Consider the following 21,758-nt stretch of genomic DNA (forward strand, 5'->3'; position numbering starts at 1 on the left):
CATCTGTTACTTCTAGAAGGAGGGGAGAGAAAGCCAACTGGATGACCTATCAGGATTGATTTTATTTCATTGTGCAGATAATCCCAATTTCCCACAAGTATTCCCAAACCGATTGTTACTTTTTAAAGGCAGATGTCTTTGTGAGCAGGCTCACACGGGGCGTCTCCCTTTGTGCCCCCACATCCTCAGGCATCAGCCCAGCACCTCTTGGGGGGCCAGACTGGAACTTAAATCCACACGTGACTTTGTCTACTTTTACTACTTCTACGGTTCCCTGGTTTGAGTTACTGTAACCTGGCGGATCCTGGAATGCTCTCCCAAATGTGGCAAGACTCCTTTTCCTTCCCTATGTCTTCTGCTTCTGTCTCCCGCTGTTGGGGCACATGGAGCCCTTTGCTCCCTGGAAATGCCATGGTAATTCCTCTGCATTAACTCACTAATGCTGTTTGGATCCTGGCTCACCCTGTGCCCTGCTTGGTCTAGTCCAGCCCTACCCATTCCTTAAAAAGTACGCTAAACATTGTGTTCATCCATTAAGTGTCCCCAAACCCAGGGATCTTTACTTCCTGAATTTCAACATCACTTTTGATTCTCCTCCTACATTGTCTCAATAAATTCAACTTATTTAAAAAGTGAGCCCTTCATAAGCTTATCAATTAACACGTGGTCCTGAGGGCATAGATCAAAAAGTGCTGATAACCCAGTGGTTGAAGAACCAAGTATCTGCCTAACAAGAAAACAGCCCTGTGCGTGGATGTCTCAGAATCACCCGCCACTTCAAGAGGTTGTGATTTTCTTTCAGCCCTGTCACCCCCACCAAGGCTCTCTATGTGGCCTTGCTCCCGAAATCTTTCCAGAAGGGTCTGCGGCATCCTTCTTGACAGCAAAGATGACAACACAGTGTTTTCTTCACCCTACAATATTTGGGATTTTGTCTGGCACAGAGTAAAGCCAGATTCAAGACTTGGTCCATTGACAAACAGGCTACAAACAATAAATTCTGTATTGACAAAGTCTCCTTCTGATCTCTGCCGGAGGTTTCCAAGTTCCGTGTCATCCCTACATTCAGTGGTGTCCTAAGACTGGAGACCTATCTTTGGTTATGGCTGGAATAGCCAGTGGTTGAATGTGCATTTAAACACTTGGTAAACACTTTTAATTATGATGGTGGGTTGCCCACCACTTATAAGAGTTAATGTTTGGGAAAATTGCCTCTAATAGAATTAGTCCTACTTTCATCTTTTGTGATGGAAAATAACTAAGGTCCAAAGGTTTAAGGCAAGGAACATAAACCTTTTAGAAAATTCTAAAGAGGCACTGACTTCTCAGGTTGCTATGACTCAGCTTGGTTCTGGTTCTTTCTGAAAAAAACGTTCCATTAGAGGAGTGTGGAATGTTCTTATGGCCATTCTAAGCCCACAAGTACTTAATTTCTCCACAAAGAGGAAAAAAGCTATTGTTTTCGGTTTACTCAGATTTTTTTTCTTACTCATTTCATTATTGGCCAATCTTCAAAATGAAAGCTATGGTGATATCCTAGGAAGTTCATCTCAAGGGCAGCCGGTAAGGATGGCTTCTTACAGTCACTGTTTCTGAGGCAGAAACTCACTTCACTTTTCTCTCACAACCAAGTGGGGAGCAAACACTCAGTTGCTAGTGGCTGAAATAGAATTAATGATTTAATGGCCATATGTATCTCTTCTTCTCAGCAAGCTTCTTCCTTTGGATGACATAGACGGCTTAGACATGTAGGTCACTCAAGATAGCTATAGATGTCTGTTGCCAGGGAAACCAGGCACAGCTGAACACACTCACCTCTGAGGTGGTTAGAGCCCCCCTTCATGGACAGAGCTTCAGAACTAACTGCCAGGACACACGGAAGACCCCTGTGGGTCTGCGGACATGAGCTGTGGAAAGCAAGCCCATCACTGGGAAACTTCTGGATATCTGTTATCTTGAATCTAAATTTTAAATAATTCTGAAGAGTTGTGGCACCTTTGAAAAACAAGTTTAGTTGGCCCACAGGGGACCCATGCTGGTTTGAACGTGGAGCAGATTTGCCCTCTCTGTGCAAGGACCTGTTGCTGTTGAGTAGATAGAGAGGCTCAGAGTCCCAGAGGTGCCGGATCCAAGCCCTTGCTGCAGAGCTCATCATTTGCTGATGAGCTCATACGGCTCGTGTAATGCATTATTTGCCCTTTGACTCCCTCGATGACACCATAAAATATCCACTGAAAGAGACCTGGCCCAGCCACACACACATTCAGAGGAGAGTGGGGCACATGAAAGCACTGGTGTCAATCATATGTTTCCTTAAATCTGTTCACAAGGGCAGTGCGCATATGGCAACACAGTCCCTGCTTTCACAGGCAAGAACAGAGAAGGTGGACAGAGGACACTGACACAGAGCCAGGGAAAGCAAGGAGACCTCGCCCCCCCAAAGGTAGGCTTCTCCTATTTTGTTCAACAACCAATGAAGGCACTGCCCTCTTAAAAAATAATTTCAGTGGGAATTACCTTCTTCTGCAGGTGATCACATAAATGGATGGAAAGTCCATGTCTGGATGTGTGAAAGTGAAGGCTTTTTATGAGTGACTAGCCCACCTGAAGGCCCCAGTGGGGTCAGCTGCCTGAACCATGCTCCTCCGGAATCAGACATGGTGCCATCGCAGGTGAAAAAGGACGAGCGGATTCTAGCAACCCAGAGTTAGTGCAGGTAATACAAGGGAAAATGAAAGGGAAATCAGAAAAATCAGGACACACACAGAGGTCCTAAGAGGTTATGTGTTTGTATTTCTTGCAGTGGGTTCTCACAGTGGCAATCTTTCTATGAAGAGGGGCATGTTCACATTCATGCTAATGCTGGGAACAAGGGGAGAGTACTGAACAGCAGCCACAGTAGCAGAAAGGGAGTTGGGGGGTGGTGAGGCCCTTTGCAGGCCAGGCCTGGGGACTGCTTACCTTTGAGGAGGGGGCGTCCCCACCCCAGCCTCACCCGTTCCTGGGAGCCTGACACAGTTCCACATGCTCAGCAAATCACTAAAAGATCCACCTGTTTCCAGTAATGGCACTGCTATGATCAGGCTTATTCAGATCTTCTTTTATGGCTCATATGAATTAAACAAATTTTATTCCAAACATTAAAATGTGTTTTACCAAAGGAGCCTCATTATTTTTGTATAAAGTATCTTATAACCTATGTTATAGGTCTTATAACCTATACCCAAAATATGCATTAGTTTAAGAAACTGCTGTGAAAGCAGCAAATATTTTTCAAGCACCTTCTGTGTGTTGAGGACAGGAATAGGTCATTTTACTCCATTGAGTTCTCGCTAGAAAACTGTACAAACAGATATTATAATTGCCCTTTGCAGGTGATTTGCTCAATGGTCTTACATCCTAGAATGCCATTTTATTTTAAGAAACTTCCCTGTGGGATGTATCACATAATGCGGGGAGAAGCCTACAAAAAGGAAAAGCCATAATCACATGTGGCTGCTGCCTGACTTTCCAGCTATGAGATTTCTAATACACGTTCAGTTACCATTGTGTTATCACTCCAATCACATGATACAGACAGAGATCATGCCGTGGCTTGGACACACTATGCATTATTTTTTTTAATTGACTCTAACAGTAACGACAACAGAAAAATAAAAATGAAACTTTAAGTTGAAACTTAGAAATTGTATGTAACTTGATTAGCTAATTGTTATTTCTGTAGGGGGTCAAAATAATTAGTTTAGAGAAAAAGATGTGTCAACTGTTATTCTGGAAAATGAATGCATCAAGTATTTTGATGGTGGGACTATTTACAAGACAACGGGAGAGTAAGCCTAAATGCTGCATGTCTGTGTGTGTGCGTGTGTGTCTGGGTGTGGGAGCTTCGAGCACATGGCTGCATGCAGCTGGGTGTGTGAGAGACGCCGCAGAGGAGACAGGAAGGAGGATTCCCTGCCCCTTATAAAATTCTAATGTCTTCAAATCCCAGACTGTGAAGCACTGAGTTCACTGGAGAATCTTCTCCGAGCCACATAGACATCTAACAGAGGGCCTTTAAAATTTTTACCCCTTTTTAGTATAATAATTAAGACCAAGACTAAAGGAACCCAGGAGCAGGAGCAGGAACAAACCACACGGTGTCTGCTGCGTTGTAATCTCACCTACAAAATATAGTGAGCGCTTTTTGCCAGCGTGGAAATGATCTGCGTGTAGTTTTCAGCGCTCTGCCTAGTTCTAAAGGAGATTCTCAAGAAAATAGGCCCCCTGGTATGCTAGGGAGGGCTGATTAAGTCAAGGATTAACTGTGCAGACCCCAAGAAAGAGTGTGAGCAAAGTGGCCATGGCAGTTAAGTTCCCAACCTCCAGGGGAGAAAGTGGAGGAGGTTTTCCTGACATAGTTTGCTCTGCACAAATGCTTGACTTTTTAGGACAAAATGTGGGTAAACCAAAAAACTTGAGAGCAAAATAACAGCAGACCAAAGGCTCTCATCTAATTATCTTTGGAAATCTGTGCTTTAGAGATGTGGGCCACGTGGTTGTGATTACTTGACATTTCAGAGATTTTATCCTATGGATTTGAACGCTCCGTGTAATTCAACTCAATCTGAAAGGATGTTGAGCGGAACGTGACCACGATAACAGAGGTGCACCTTCCACACATGGACAGAATTCAGTCTCAAGTATCATGACGTCCAGACCTTCTCCAAGCCTGGGTCATCCAAGTTTACAAAGAAATGGGAGACAAGTGGAGGTGCTGACAAATATTTATGCTACTATTTTCTGTTAGAAATGGAGTTGAGAATGAAGGAGCAACAAAGAAGTGCACTCACGTGTCAGCGCTATTCCTGAGTACATACCAGCGGCCTTTGTGGCCTTTCCCTAAGCTCAGCGGTGTCCTCCACAAGGCTCCTGCGCCCCGGGGCGGCCCCCAACACGGGGCACCTCTGCCGCGACCTGCACTCAGGCGCTGGTTCCAAAAGACCGGTTTGTCATGAACGCAGGGACTTACCCTGCTCCCTTTGTTTAAACACCCCACACCTAAGTAATTAGGGCCCAAGATGAAAAAGATTGTTAGAAAAAAAAGATTTTGAATGAAAATTGCAAGTAATGTATTTGCAGAATAAAGGGACAGGTTGAGGGCAACAGGATTACATTGATCTGTGGATTTTCTCTCCTTGTGAAAAAATAAAAGTAGTGTGTCGTTTGGACTAAGGTGCTTCTAATTGCTAACCTCTGCGATGTTTTTATCCAACTGCAAGAAGTACGTGCAGTAGGAGGAGTGTCGTTTCCCATCAGTGATGGTTGGAGTTGGGGATAATTGAGGACATAGCACACAAAGAACTCCAGAGAACGAGTATACTCATTTTTAAATTTTTTTTAAAAATATTTTTATTTATCTATTAGAAAGAGAGAGAGACAAGGAAAGAGAGAGCACCAGCAGGGGCTGGGGATGGACAGAGGCAGAGGGAGAAGCAGACGCCTGGCTGAGCAGGGAGCCGGGTGTGGGGCTCAACTCCAGGACCCCAGGATCCTGAGCTGAAAGCAGATGCTCCACTGACGGAGCACATGAGGCCCCATTTTCTAAATATTTAAATTGGGTCCAGTTGCCTAATCCTTTGAACTACCTCTTTTTGAGGCTTTAACACAGTGTGTTCAATAAAAGGAGACCAGGATTATGGAGGCGAAACTGGATTTTGGTGCAGACACCCCTACTGGGTGCTCCCACAGATGGGAGGAGGAAGAAGGGGAAGAGCAGATGGAAACGCCTTCTGGTACATAGCGAGGGCATGACTGCCCGTCACATCGCACAGACAGTGGATCCATGTTGGAAGCACATGCATCACACCCTCAACTGCGTCTTTAAGAAGCTGTAGAAAGCACCTCCGATGGCTTAGTCCTACATGATGTGCCCCCTCTGCCTGCTTCTCCCTCAAGGCCGCAGCTCCCGGGGCTCCCTCATCAGAGCTCATGGAGAGTCGTTGCAGCCTGCACTGACCACTCCCTTCTCCAACTCCAATTTTATGTATTGACTCTCAACTTCAATGTCAACTAGAAAGGCCAGATTTGTGAGAAATTAAAGGCTGGACTTGGATTCATCCAGGAGAACCGGGTCCACAGAGCACACCAGGGGGGTGAAAGCCACAGTTCCCTCAAGCTTGTGGACCATGTCCAGCCTGCTCCTTTTGACATTAAGCATTTACCTTTCTGTATCTTATGCAATTCACACGAACAAGTTGTTTCTTCCCCAATGAGAGTCTAAGAGGTTGTGAGGGTTGACATAAAGGTAAGCATTTTCCTTACACATTCTCTCAATTTCAAATTAATACTCAAATATAGTGAATGTTTAGCAAACATCTGTCCAAAGGAACAAAGGTGACTACATAAAAGGCCATCAGAAAATTCTGAGAGCATGGAAAAAGGGGTTATGCTGTAACCCGAAGTATCCTACCTTGGAGCCACCGTGTCATCAATGTTTGCTTGGGATGGAAAGTGCCTTTCATTTACACACATGGCACCGTGGGAACAAGTGGATTTACTGCAACATTCATATCCAGCACCTCTCAGAGACCTGCTGAGTGGAAGACTCCATCTCAATACTGCAGATTTAAAACAAATCAATAAATGTGGTCCAAAGTGGAGACAGAAGAAGAAGGCAGAGAGCATAACTTCACACAACTTCACTTCCCAGACCTGCCCACCAGTGTGCATTCAGTGTCCTCGGGAAACAAGACATGGGTATTTCTGGAAGCATTTTAAGTCAAACTTCGTTTTCTGACTTATCAGTAACACCCCCCAGAATAAGGGTGTGGAGTCCAGAGCAGCCGGTGGACCCCTCGGAGAAGCTCAGCAGGAAGACAGCACAGAGAGCCGCCCCCCGACACCCCCGGCTCGCTAACCGCAGGGTACAGGAACTAGACTTCAACTCCATGAATCAGACTACGTGTCCCCCTGCAGCCTTAACCCTCAGTGCCGGAGGCATGATGAAGGATGATGGGTTCATTCATGCCGTAACCCTCCAGGAGCCTACAAATACATGTTAGGTAGCATATTCAATCAAATCTGGTCAAAAGCAAGATCCTATCTTGGCTGTGCTAATGGGACTCAGTTGCCTCAATGAGTCCTCATCCCGACTTGACAAGAGAAACGAAGTCTTGCCTTGTCAAGTGCTCTGGTTGCATGTGGGTCCCGGTGTCTTTACAATGAGGATTCCTTCATGTTGTGGTGATGGCAAGGTCACCAGTCAGCCCTCGGGGCTCCAGCCTGCCCTTCCCTCCACTGGGCCCTCAGTGACCTGGAGGCGGGAACATGGAGGGGCTCCCCCGCCTCTGTCTTCTGCACACCACTTGGCATGAGGGCTGTTCACCTCCCTTCCACTCCCAAATGGCAGCCTGCACTCAGGCTCAGGGCTCAGCTCCGGCCAGGCCTCAAGGACGCAGGGCTGAGGGAGTCCAGGCCAACATCCTCCCCGCAGAGATGAGGCTGCCCCACTCTGCCCTCCTGGCCCTGCCCTCCCAGCTCTGCCTCAACCAGGTGCTGGTCTCTGGGCTCTGCCCTTGGCCCACAGAATCTGGACAGTCACAGGCACTTCAACTGAGATGAGGCCTGTTCTCCACCTGCAGGGGTGTTTGCTTGGGTGTCCTGCACCCTTGAGGTGCAGCAGGAAGGAGGCTGTGTGGATTCTTCTGACACCACTCCCTACTCTCTTTCCTCCAACCCAGGAGCTACATTCCTTCCCGCTGGAGCAGGGGTGACCAATCCTTCTGCCTCCCAACACCAGGGGGTGGATATGGGTTGGGTTAGGTTTGCATCTAACTGGCTGCTTGCTGTTTTAGTACCTTTGTTCTCAGCAATAAATGTCTCTCCCATAGTTCCCAGAGCCAATCCCCCCTTGTCCTTGTGAAGGAAATTCACCTCCTTCGGGATTGGTTAGCACCTTATCCTGCTTCAGCTGGAGGTGGCTGGAGGTGACTCAACCTCCCTGTGCTTTGGACTTCTCTGTCCGAGCTTACCACATTCTTGTGAGATTTAAACGGGCTTGTTCACATAAAGTAAATAAAATAGCTTCTCATTCATGGTATAAATGTTTAATCTATAATTAAATGATTATTTTGAAAAAAAGAATGAGGATGAGAAGTAGCAGAATGGCCTCCAGACCAGCCTGAGAACACCCAACAGAATAAAAGAATGAAAAGAATAAATATGCTAAAAAAAATACAGTGTTACAAGTTCAGGACCATGTCAAGGTGGAGAAGCCGAGAAGCAAACATCCTGAAAGAACCTTGTGATCCTCTTTGGGTTGATTTCATCAACAATAAGTCACTTGGGCTAAAATCATGATGTGTCCCACCTGTTCTCTGTGAAGTCTGCCCTCGAGTGTGAGATTCTAGCATCCTGGCAAAATAGAACTGAAATCTCAAAGTACAAAATGGATTCTGGAAATATTGCAAATGTATGTGTGCAGTGATGACAGGTTATTCTTAATGGACATGAAGACGGTTCCATTAAGGCCATTTTACAGCGAGTCAGCCCACCTGGGATTGTGATACGAAGGATATGGATTGTCCTGCATTACAAAAGGGAAATCTAAAATTGCCTATGATTGCTGTTAGAAGCTGATTAACTTCACCGTGTAATTTGGGAAGACCCCAAACTTCACTTTCGCCGGAAGGTGGGATGAGGCATGAGGTCTAGAGCGGCAAGAGGATGGCGTCTAGAGCCACTCTGGCATTTTGTCAGCTGGGACTCTGGAATCACTTGACCAGTCTGTACTTCTGTGTTTTCATCTAGAAAACAGGCCATAAGAGCACCCATGATGTGGGTACACTGTGAAAATAGCACACAATTCACTAAATCTGTACTAACCTGAAGGATCAATGCAATTGCATAAGGCTTTATGTAAAAAAGTGGATTCTCACTTCATTCAAACTCCTCATTAGCAGAAGAGTAAATTTTAAATATGGAAATCCCTTCTTAAAAAGTTCATCTAAAAGCAAATACATACAGGGCCCCTGGGTGACTCACATGGGCAACTGTCTGCTTGAGCTCAGGTCATGATCTCAGGGTTCTGGGATGGAGTCCTGACGTTGGCTCCCTGCTCAGCAGGGACTCTGATCCCCCCTCTTCCTCCACTGCTCCCCCTGCTGTGCACTCTCTCCCTCTCTCTCTCTCTCAAGTAAATAAATAAAATCTTTAAAAAATAAAATAAAAACTAAAAGCAAATATATATCTAGGAAATTGTGGTTTGAAAGTAACAATTTGCAGCCTACAGTTTCTTCCCAAAGATTGCCATCAGCCCTCAATATACTAATTAATCATTTTTTGAAATGATTAATTTCAAGGGGACAAAGATATTTATATCTAGATGTATGTAACTGATACAAAATCAGAAACCATAGAAATACAGAATGTATCCACCTTTAAAATTAGTAAATAGTTTAAAATCATGTTATAATGTAAGGTACATGGGATTTTCGCGGTTTTTCTTGTTAGATTCCTTTCCCTGTCTCATCTCTGGAGAAGCCAAAACAAATAACTTTACTTCTGTAAATTGTTGGTTTCACTGCAGTAACTAAAATATAATCATATAAAGCTTATAGAGAAAAAAAAAGTTTAAAAATAACGTTTCCCTTAAAGTAACTCAAATAATTGACGTTGAGTTTAGACATGGTGATGTGTGTTTGGTCGTTAGAGAAACAGGGGTGTGGATTCATTGAGGGGAAATCATAAAGCCCAGACTCTCCGGGATGGGCTCCCCTTGGAGCAAGTGCCCTTCACTCCCTGACCACTGACTTGTTCAAGACACACATTTGCTGACAGCATTGTTTTTTTCTAAAAAGACAACAACAAATACAGGGGGAAAAGCCTGTGCTGTAGACATTTAAAAATGAGGTGGGTGTCTTTAAGGTTATAGGGAAAAGGGATTTGGAAACTACAATTTAGTGCCCAGATAACGGATTACTCAGCACAAATAAAGTCAATTTCAGACATGTGTTATCCTAGATCATTTGTCTGTTCCATTTGGGAAAAAAAAAATTAGTGCAGGCTCAAGACTTGTCCAAAAACCTAAGTAAGTAGCCATGAGACCCAAGACACGGAGATCTTAAACAAACAAAAAATGCATTAAAAAACAACTAAAGGAAAAAAACAAACAAACAAACACACCAAAAAACCTCCCTTTCTGAGTAATTATTCCAAACTAAACCTTTAAAACAATAAAATGATTTTTTTTAACAGTGATCTTATTTACATTTATTTTTTCCATTATTACACAAAAGTAACTGGAAAATGATAGGAAAATGCCCAGTGTCTTTTTTATAAGAAAATGATGGCCCATAGACAAATAAAATAGCGTAGAACGTTATAATCTGGGGCAACCAATGGAAGGCTAGGTAGATAAGGAGAGAGTCAGTGGGAGAAGGGAAAGGATCTGGCATTGACACATGAACTAGTCGGGAATGACACTAATTTACAGGGTAATTATGTATTATTCCCCAATATTACCATGATAGTACATGGTTCAGTAGTGGAAGACTTCCACATGTTCATAAGTGTTTATGACAGTATCAATTTTCTAGTTTAGAATTTATATTCAAAATTACCAAAATAATTAAGATGTTAAGGTACTGATACCTTTTTAAAAGGACACAAATGATAGAAGTTAAACAGGAGTAGGTGGGACCAAAGAGATGAAAAATAAGGTGGAAGGGAGCTGATGTCTTCATTCTAATTGGTGGATGTTAAGAGTTACTGGGTACTTTCGACAAAGTCCGAAATATAGATAAATACTTAAAGCAGTAAGTGGATGCTGATTTACACACACTCCGTTCCCCACCTTTTAAGTCATCATATAAGAGGTTAAGCCAAGAAATAAAGTGTATAAACACACCAGTCACAATCACAGTGATAACTCACCAGAAGACCAGTATTAGAGATAGGTTTTTTTTTTTTAATATTTTATTTATTTATTTATTTGAGAAAGAGAGAGAGCACAAGAGGGGGAGCAGCAGAGGCAGAGGGAGAAGCAGGCTCCCCCTGAGCAGGGAGCCTGATGCAGGACTTGATTCCAGGGCCCTGAGATCATGACCTGAGCTGAAGGCAGACACTTCATTGACTGAGCCACCCAGGTGCCCAGAGATAGTTTTATCTGACAAGTGATTGAGTTGAGCACCAGAATATTGTATTTTCTATTTGATACCCTTCTGTAAGTTTTGAGTTACTCAACCACATTTCTGTGTGACAGGCCTATAGTCCCTTTGCTCAACTACCTGGGGATAGATGTGTTTTGGAATTAACATGTTTTTCGTACCACATCTCTTCCCAGTAGGGTCTGGGACAGCATCTCATCATCAGCGGCTCTACACATGGGATGTAGTTTCGACATAGCTTCACATTAGTTTAGAACAGATTTCACTGTAAGAGATTCACAGAAACTTCATTTCCCAGTGCCCTGTGGGTTTTGTAGCTGTTCTGGGGACGTTGTGGAGCTCTACCTAGCCCATAGAATGACACTCACACACATTGCCTCCACAGTAGAATCGCCACAGAACATATTTGGTGCACCTTACCCTGAGCCCTCATGTTCCCTTTCAACTGAAGTGTCTACTATGGTGAAGTAAAGGTAAGACGCATTGACCAAAGGCATTTTCTCCTTTGAAACAACCAAATACATGTATTTATGCAGCAATAGCTACAGGGATGAAATGCTAGAGCAGTTTCCAAAAGAACATTCGGTGTAAGCATGATAAAGTCTTTGTTTGGATTTTGATGGAAGCGTCTCCATTAGTTTGGCTGAGGAGGGGCCCTGCCCTGATCTGCAGTATTAGCAGCAAGGAATGCCTGTCCTCTGCAATTCACCCATCTTTCCACTCCGCCTTTGTCAGAACTAATTTTATTCATGTTTTTTTTACCTAGGACTATAACCTTTACTTCCAGGAAGGACAAGATAAGTTCCCCCTGCAGATGAACAAAATAATAGAATGTAATGGCAGGTGGCAAACTCAGCCAAACACCAGATGATTCAGTTTATACACTGACATTGATGGTGAAAACTAGAGAATGGGATCCCTAATGAGTACTAAGGGAACACAGTTGGTGAGGATGACTACCACCCATGAACTCATAATTATTTAATCAGCCAGCAGTATTTGGGAATTTAATGGGAACAATGCTGGGTCATGAGATAGCAGAGCATGGACCACAAAGCATGTCCTCCAAGAGCAACAGGACATGGAAGGGGATCTCATGTCAACTGTGAAGGAGACTGGAGTCATGGATGCTGGTTAGAGAAGAAAAGATGACAGCACATAGTGTTAATAAAGTTATTGTTTATTTAAATGTTAGTACTTGATTTGAGTTTTTTGAAAAGGGTAAGTTTGAGATTGCTGGTGTCAAGAAGTCTCATCTGACATCATAAATCAGACCTGAAACTGGCCCTGTTACTATAGGAACCATAGCCCCAAAGCCTCACTGAAGTTTTGTTTGACTGTGAAAATTTGACTTGAAGGTAGAGTGAGGAGGGTCCACCAGGCTGCTGGCCCGTTTGGGTTTGGAAGATACTGAGGAGCATGAGCTCTGGACACCTGGCCATCTCCCACTCCTCGAGTCCCTCTTACATCCAGGGTCCTTCTTCATGAAGGTTGCGGTGGCTACTGTCCCAGGGAAAGGAAGGAGGAACAAAGAGCCAGCATGAAATATCCCATGGGCACATGGCCTGGAATGTTCAGAAGGAAGTTGAGGTCAAGAGGTCTTCCTTTTGAAAGGATGAGGGAAAAGGTAAAGGTTAGAATGGATTGTGGCCAGACTGTGGGGCACCCTGCACGCCACAATGAGGAGTCTGGAAATTATTCTATGAGGAACAAACACTGGTTAGAGGTGCAGGATCCTGAAGAGCGAAGCTTAGGAAAATGAATGAGATCACAATGTGCAATTGTAGAAGCAGAATAAGAACACAGTGGAGAAATAATAGATATATTAGTCTGAGTTTGAAGAAATGGAGGGTTAGACTAGATGAGGCAACTGGAGAATACATAACACTGAATGTGACTAAACGTTCAGGTAACTCTGTGATGGCTTGCAGGGACCCACTGTGGGAGAGAGGAGGATACCCAGGCAGCTTCCAAAGATTTTATGTCTCAAGACAGAGATGTCTTGACAAAGGACAGGTTTGAAGACAAAAATACACTTGGATTTTAAGTCCAAGAATAGGATGGTCTGTTCAGCTGACAGCGGGAAGACAGGAAGCAGAGTCTGGGCAGGTGTATATCCAGGATCCAGGTATAGACTGCTGAAACCAGAAGAGCTCATACAGTCACCAGAAAAGGAGAACGCCAGGACTGCAATAAACTAAATGTCTGGCACACTGAGAGCAGAGGAGGGAAGAGACCCATATGGAGAGAGAAGAAAAGGAGGGAAAAGGAGACAGAAAATCAGAACGTTGTGGAACCACAGTAACCGGGGAAGGAGAACTTCACAGTCATAGAGTGGGGGCTGCACGTCGTCCTGGGACCAGGACTGGGACAGGAATCCATCACTCACGGGGACGGATCCTTGGGGTGAAGACAGTTAACTTTTCATATTCAGGTATATTTTCAGATGGAGGCTTTTTCTTTTTCTTTTCTTTTTTAATATATTTTTTAAAGATTTATTTATTTATGATAAACATAGAGAGAGAGAGAGGCAGAGACACAGGAGGAGGGAGAAGCAGGTTCCATGCTGGGAGCCTGACGTGGGACTCGATCCCGGGACTCCAGGATCGCGCCCTGGGCCAAAGGCAGGCGCCAAACCACTGAGCCACCCAGGGATCCTCTTTTTAAAAATATTTTATTTATTTATTCATGAGAGACACAGAGAGAGGCAGAGACACAGGAAGAGGGAGAAGCAGGCTCCCTGTAGGGAACCTGATGTGGGACTTGATCCTGGAACCCTGGGATCATGCCCTGAGCAGAAGGCAGACGCTCCACCGCTAAACCATCCAGGCATCCTGAGGTGTAGTCTTTTCGTATTTGCTTCCTTTGGTAAGACCTGATATAGTATTTTTAAGACTTTATTTCAAATAATTCCTGTAGCAAGATATGCCCTCTTGAACATGTTGGAAAATACGACTATCTTAGATTGTTATGAAAGTAGATTGCATTCCCACTAGCCTCTTAAATTATCAGACACCGCCTGCCTGGCACCACCTTCACCCCCAACCCCACCCCAACCCCCACCAGACACAGTTTCTAGAGCAAAACTTAAAATCTCTACTGAGCAGATCAGAGACAATAGGGAAGGTGTAGATAAAAGGAAGGAAAAGTCCAGAGAAAAGGTTCTCAGAAATTATGAGTCCATATCATATACCACATTTTGAAGCCATATAAAAAAGGTAAAAAAAAAAAAAAAAAAAAAAAAAAACACAACATACCAGCAACAAAAAAGGGACTCAAAAGCTGTGAAGCCAGAAACCATCAAAAATATATCCTGGGGGATCCCTGGGTGGCGCAGCGGTTTAGCGTCTGCCTTTGGCCCAGGGCGCGATCCTGGAGACCGGGGATCGAATCCCACGTCAGGCTCCCGGTGCATGGAGCCTGCTTCTCCCTCTGCCTGTGTCTCTGCCTCTCTCTCTCTCTCTGTGTGACTATCATAAATAAATTTTAAAAATTAGAAAAATATATATATCCTGGTACAATTCTTAAAAAAAAAAGGAAGAAAGAAACTCATTTCACTTAAAAATAATCAAATAATCAAAAGAAAAAAATCCCAATCCATTCTTATACAAATTACTCTAAGAAAAAGAATTAAGTACAGAATAATGTCTCTTCCGAAAATAAAAGCATGCCAGGAAGACTTTTCCACAAAACAGGAAAACACAGACCAGTCTCACACAGGAGATGTTAATGCAAAAGTCTGAAATAAAATATTAACAATCACAATGTTAGAACGTATTAAAAAGAAGTGATTCATGAGCAAGGAGGTTTATTCCAGAAATATGAGTGGCTCAGTATTAGAAAGTCTACTGACAAAATGCATCATCGCAACAGAGGTAAAGAAAAGTCATATGATTTTCCTAGATATATAGAAGATATTTGACAAAACCCATCACTCATTTTTCTTTTTTTTTTTTTTCCATCACTCATTTTTCTTAAAAATATTCAATAAATAGAAACTGATGATTATTCTTTCTTTATGTGCTTCACCCAAAGACAGCACCTGCCTTAACAGGAAAGAACTTCCACCCACATTAGAGACAAGGCATTAAAAAAGAAAAAGTGATCAGAGACATAGCAATTAGGAGGAAAGAAATAAAGTAAGTCGACTGCCTGACAGAAACAGCATATGCAAAATAAGAGAATTTGGTACAGGAGCAGATTTTAAAATCAATGTAAGGAAATAAATAGCCTTCGTGTATACAGACAGAAAGCAGGTTAGAAGATCTAGCTAGAGAGGCATCTACATTAAAAACAGCAAAACCATTTTATTATTTTTTAAGATTTTATTTATTTATTCATGAGAGACCCAGAGACAGGCAGAGACACAGGCAGAGGGAGAACAGGCTCCCTGCAGGGAGCCCGATGTAGGACTTGATCCCAGGATCCTGGGATCACGACCTGAGCCAAAGGCAGACACTCAACCGCTGAGCCACCCAGGTGCCCCCAAAACAGCAAGCAAAACAATTTTTTGAAAAGAAAAGAAAATGCCTAATGCATTTAATAGCAGAAATTCAGATATTTATCTAATAAAAGTTGGAATTTAAAATTTCAGAAACGCCGTCTTCAGGAGCACCGAGAAACGAGATGTAAAGCTAATAAAATATACACATAGATAGAAACTCTAAAACTCTGAGGAAAGAAATCAGATACTGAATATAGTCCACATGCATGAATTAGAAGATCAATAGTAAGAGGTCGATTTTCTCATGAAAAACAATTCCAGATAGATTTTGCAGATGTTGCTCCCTCCAGGAGGTGGCGCGTGATGGACACTTGGTAACTGTGGGCTGCACGGAAAGATTCCCAAGTGGAAACGAGGGAAGAGGGTGAATTTGCAGGGATGGGTGGGGAGCACCCGAGGCACTACCTCGGGGAGGGAGGTACTGGGTTAGGCTCATCACTGACCTTCGTGTCGCTGGCACACCCCCCTCACCAGTTGTCACAGCTACATGGGGTTTCCACAGAACTTCCCTCCTGGGAACATTTAAAATAAAGCGACAATAGACAATAGACATGTGTGTCAAGGTCAAGCTCCATGTCCACGTAGACATGTACAAATTTGTTGTAATAACTAAGGCATTCTCTAAACTTCAACACTTTCAAGTCTCATTTTTAAAAATTGAAACTCATAAAAGGGAATGAAAATAAGATAAAAAGGATACTGAACAGGCTCTCAATAGGAAATGTTAGTAGTATACTCTCACACATAGACTGTACTAAGAAAGCCATACCAATGACCATTTGGCAGACTTAAGGCAGTTAATTTTTATGTTTGATTTCCGAAGGAATCAGAAAAAAAAATGAATTAAAATTTGAAATTTGACTGGCACTGTTGACTGTTGCAAAGCACACACACGTTGGCTGGATGATGTGGGGAAAGATGAATTCGCTCCCACTCCTTATGGAGGCTCAAGCTTGTGGGCACTTTGGAAGGCTATTGTTTTTTAATGGATTTATTTATTTGTGTGTGGGGGGGGCAGCTGGCAGAGGGAGAGAGAGGATCTTAAGCAGACTCTGCACTAAGCACAGTCTGACGTGGGGCTAGACCCACGACCCTGAGATCAGGATCTGAGCACCCGGGCACCCCCAGAGAGCTGCTTTTCAACACTTTCTGCCACACTCCACAAGGAGAAGCCTCTAGGCTGTGAAGGAGGACCGCTGGCAGGTAGAGGACAGCACCCTAAGTGCGTGACCCTGAGTTCCCACAGGACAGCGAGCCCTGGCAGGCTGGCTGGGCTGCACACTGGCTCCCACTATTTTGATTCAGGTATGTCAGAGACAGCAGCAGACAAGACCGTGTCCTGGATATGCTCTTGCCCGCATTCCACTTGGGTAGATGTCCATCACAAGAATGTCCAGAGCTCTGCAACTGCTGACTTATTTGTTCTTCTATTCACTCCATCGCTCACCCCAAGGACCACACGGTTTCTTGTCTTCCCCTGTGGCTGTCTGGAACGAAGAGAAGTCAGCCCTTTAGGGGGATGACAGACACCGGTGTTCCCCGGTGCTGACTCCCAGTGTGCACCCCATCCTCACCCATGGGGTAGCCCAGGCCTCAGGTCACCATTAGGTCTCCCTCTTCCAAACCTCTCTAAAGCTCGGCTCTCCCTTCACACTCCTGCCAGCGTCTCAGAACCACCACAGGGAGCCCTGACATGTGTCCTCAAAGACATATGTTCAAGTATACCCCCACGCCCGGTACAGGTGAAGGTGGCCTTATTTAGAAAGAAGGGCTTGGCACTTGTAATCACGTTAAAATGAGGTCCTAGCAGATATGGCCAGTGTCCTTAGGAGGGGACGGAGGGGCACAGAGACCAGGCGGGGAAGGAAGCCAGGGGACCAGGAGGCAGAACTCGCAGAAATGAATGCCCACAGCTACTCAAGGATGTCAAGGAGCCTCCAGATGCAGGATGAAGCAGGAGACGGTTCTTCCCTAGAGTCCTTAGAGGGGACATGGCCCCACTGGGAGGATGAATATCATTGCTGTGAGCCTCCCGGTGGGCAGTGACAGGTTAACAGCAGCCACAGGACCCGACGCCACCTCTCACAGGACTTTGGGTCCCAGGCCGTAATCTCAGAAGAGTGTACTCTCTTTCTAGAAGTTCTGTAGGAAGACGCCAATCCTTCTTATTTCAACAACTGTGAAAGCTCTAAGTGAACCCAACAAACTCCATTTTGGTGGCGTAACCCGGAGATTTGCATGCACATGTTTTGCCTGCTCACATGCTTGAGCCTCAAAGGTGCACATGTATAACCAGGGGCAGCGCCGTTCGCTGCACACCCGGGAAGGCATGCCATCCACAGCAAACAAATAGTGCAGCCATAGCATCGGGCCGCTGGGGAAATGGCCAAGAGCTCCTTCTCAGGGAGCAGGGGGGCGCTGATTCAGAGAAAGCAGTGGGCGTCACCATGCCGCATGGGAGGAAGGCAGATGATAGAGGTGGGGACCTTAGTCCTGTTGTCACAGACCGCACTGTCGGTTCCATTGTTCAATTGCAATTTGCACCAAGTTCTGACTCACCCAACCCTGGAGGGGACATTTTGGGGATGTACAGAAGCTGCAAAACTATAAAATCAATTTAGCTGAAAAAGCTTTGGGCAGTTTTTCTTTTGAACAGTCTCATGTTATTTATTATTTCTTATACAAATGAATAATGCAACAAATATTCCACACAGTATTATGGGGGCGGGGCACAGATCAATGTTTTGAATGACTATGTCTTCCTTATGTGCTTTTTCCTTCTCAGCATTCATTTTGACTTTCAAAAAATTACTGTTCCTATGGAAACAGTAATGATACCACTTTGCCCTAAGAGCAGTACATGAGAAAAAATGATAGTATATAAAGAGTGTCTTTTGGTTTTACACTGTTTCATCCCTACAATGTCCATAAATACATACCTATTACTATCCATAATACCAAAAAAAATAATTTTAGAAAAACCATCCAAAGGAAGACTATTCTTGATATTAGACTCAAATATTTTTTTCAAAGTTCTATTTCTTAGTGAAACAGAAATTTTGATCCTTATTTCATTAGTTTCTTAATTCAGCCTTCCGACAATTATTTATTCCATGCTTACTCTCTGTAAAGATATAGAGAGTATTTTTCACGGTGTGATTATCTTCTGTTAGATCGGAGGAGACTTTGACAAGAACTAGTGCATGTGTACCTTATTATCCTTGTGTCCTTAAGGAATTAGAATGATGAAAGCATCTGGATTTTTTTGTTTTCAGAAGGATTATTTTCAAAGCTAAATTGTCAAAAACAAAAAACGAAAAAAAAAAAAAAGGAAATCACTGTGGTCCAACTCACTCTGCCTTCATTCTGTCAGCGGCTGGTCAGCATCACATGCCTGCAGGTTAATCATTTCTAATCTTCGGAGCTGAGACCAGAGTGGTCCTGAGCTGCTAATAAGTACAGACATTAACTCGGGGACTCTCTAAGCCAGCGCCTTGCTGGTCGTTTCTGAGGGATGATACTGAGAAGTTAGGAGAAATGGGGCGATGTGCATATTTCATCCTCAAGGTAGCATAAATCCTAACTCGGTGTGATGTAATTGGGATTCACAGATAGGTTTTATCTTCAGGCGAGAGGTGACTCTTACCTCTACAGCTTGAGGTTCTCTGTTTTTCTTGTTTAAATAATTTGCATTTATCTTAATCAAAATGTGTAATTCGGGGCTGATGAAAGGCACTCATTTTGATGATAAGCTTTTTTTCAGTAGGCTACATATCAATTTTAATTGGATGTCAAAGTCTATGTTCTTTGGCCTTGTGTGATTATTCACAATTTAATTTGCAGAGGAAGCAGGGAAGAAACCAGGGGAAATAGCTTAAACTGAAGTTTTCGTATTAATCCTTTGGGTGAAGGAAGTATACACAAAACACAGATGGTTGTGATGTAATAACACTGAACCTCGCTGGACAAAGCACCTTGCCCACCCGGCACAGTCTTACCACCAAAACCCTCTAGGAAACTTTTCTCTGAAGCCGGAGTTTTCTGCACCTTCGAACCCTGACATACTGACATAATGGAGAGTTGACTTGGAGACTCTGGGCTTCTCATGATTTGGGCCTGAGAGCAGACATGCCCACAAGAACAACAATTAGCCGGGAGGGGGGGGGGGGAGTGTTGCAGGGGTGAGAGCCAGTCCACATGATGCCTGTTTTCATGTCTTGTGGCCACTCTGGAAGGTGGCATGAGGCAGTGGGAAGAGACCCGGGGTTTCAGAGACTTAACCAGCTTCCAATTTCAGCTCCACCTTCCACAACATTTGAGAAGTGCAAATAATTTATCTTTTTAAACTCTCGTGTTCTGATATCTAGAGTGGGATGATAACTGTGTTTGCAGAGTTTTTTTGCAAATAAAAGGAGAAAATACATGTCAAGTGCCTAACAGAGATATGGCACATAAAATAAGCAAAAATATATTTATACATATCTTTCTCAATTCCTAAGAGCAAATTTATTATTTTATTTCCCTCTCTAGAAAGAAAAGTTTCTAAATGACAGAGAGAAGGAAATCCTTTGCAGATCTTCTAAGTCCAAAGGCGGTTGTAGAAACAGGGCCACGTGTGGCCACCTGGACTGCAGGACAAGAGGAGTCAGGGTACAGAGCATCTTCAACCCACAAACAGATCCCCAAAGGGCACTGGGGAGGCCATGGGCTTATGCCTCAGTTTTTTTAAAATATAAATGTTCGTTGGTCCTTTAAAAACTTCCTGCTGGTGTGCACTCTCTTGGATTATTTATTCTCATTTTATTTACCTCAGCAATCTTTTGAGGCAGTATTACTTGCCACTCGATTGCTCAGCAGGCCAGAGGGTGAAGCCTTGCACCCCAGGTCAAGCTGCAGAGCCTGGGCAAGCCTGACCCTGGGGCAAGGAGCACTTGTCACCCCACCTGCTTTCTGGTCCCTACGTCCCCCAAGCCCAGCAGCACACCCAGCTAGTGTGAGGCTGAGACACTCACAGTGTGGTTGCCCTTCTTCCAGTCACTTATTCACCTTGTCTTTCGTCTCTCTCTCTCCTTTTTTTTTTTTAAGATTTTATTTATTTATTCATGAGAGACACAATGAGAGAGGCAGAGGGAGAAGCAGTTTCCCTATGAGGAGCCTGATGCAGGACTCGATCCCAGGATCACACCCTGAGCCAAAGGCAGACACTCCACTGCTGAGCCACCCAGCTGCCCCCACATTGTCATTTCCTTTCCATCCTGTGTCTCTCACTTGCACAGACCAGGCCTTCCCTTCTGTTTCGGAGCTGATGTTTTGTCTTTGAAAATCATTCCTACTCCTGCGATGCTTTCCACTATTCACGCTGCTCCCACCATGTTTCTGTTTCTAACTGGGAAGTTGGCTGTTATTGTCCTGACGATGCGCTGCTTCCACACGGATGGAGCTCAGGGCAGGTGATCATCCTAAACCCAAGCACAGGGAAGCTGCCAGCCTTCCTGAGCTCATGGATTGAAAGAGCAGTTTCTAGTAACCACTAGAAATCCGTGCTGCCAGAGACACTTGACCCTGGGGCCCCCCTTTACCTGCTGCTTGAAATCACAGCTGGAAGCCCACACCTCCATCACTGGCCTCTGGTTTTGCTCAAGCTGGTCTTCAGCCCAACGCAGTCCCGTCACCCTTTCTCAACGAGGTGGCTAATTCCACTTTGATAGTATCTACATCACGTTACCGAATGTTCATCTCCAGCCCCAACCTCACTTCTGACCTTCAAAGACCCCACCACACATCTGTTCAGCACACCCGAGGCTCAGCCTCATGTGGCTCATGTAGGGTCACCTTCGTGCACAATCACTGGCTGAACAGACCAAACAGAAAGTTACGGGCTCAAGTCACATCAAAAATCCTGATCCATCAAAAATCCTCCAGGTTGAGAAGACCCACCCAATGACTGTGTCTTTTTGTGCAAATTGCCTACCCCTCTGTATGTCAGGTTCTTCCTCTGTACACAGAGGTGAGCTATTGGTTTCAGGATAAGGAGGGAATGCCCCTCGTGGCCGCACCAGTAGGTACATGTCTTCAGGGACAGCGATGTGTCATGGGGCAACCAGCTG

General features: G+C 44.2%; 1 long non-coding RNA gene across 6 annotated transcripts; it reads left to right on the forward strand.

Moving 5' to 3' along the window:
- The first annotated feature begins 1,377 nt into the window (after positions 1–1,377).
- Positions 1,378–20,392, forward strand: LOC140629213 (uncharacterized). 6 transcript variants are annotated; one of them, XR_012027143.1, is made up of 4 exons: positions 1,378–1,563; positions 2,331–2,443; positions 2,530–2,716; positions 20,182–20,392. It is a non-coding gene; the product is annotated as an uncharacterized lncRNA (long non-coding RNA). The 6 variants fall into 6 exon arrangements; XR_012027244.1 differs by lacking the exon at positions 20,182–20,392 and adding an exon at positions 11,914–12,318; XR_012027270.1 differs by lacking the exon at positions 20,182–20,392 and adding an exon at positions 11,533–11,902.
- Positions 20,393–21,758: the final 1,366 nt, after the last annotated feature.

Source organism: Canis lupus, chromosome 1 (assembly GCF_048164855.1).
Source record: "Canis lupus baileyi chromosome 1, mCanLup2.hap1, whole genome shotgun sequence".
NCBI classification, from domain to species: domain Eukaryota; kingdom Metazoa; phylum Chordata; class Mammalia; order Carnivora; family Canidae; genus Canis; species Canis lupus.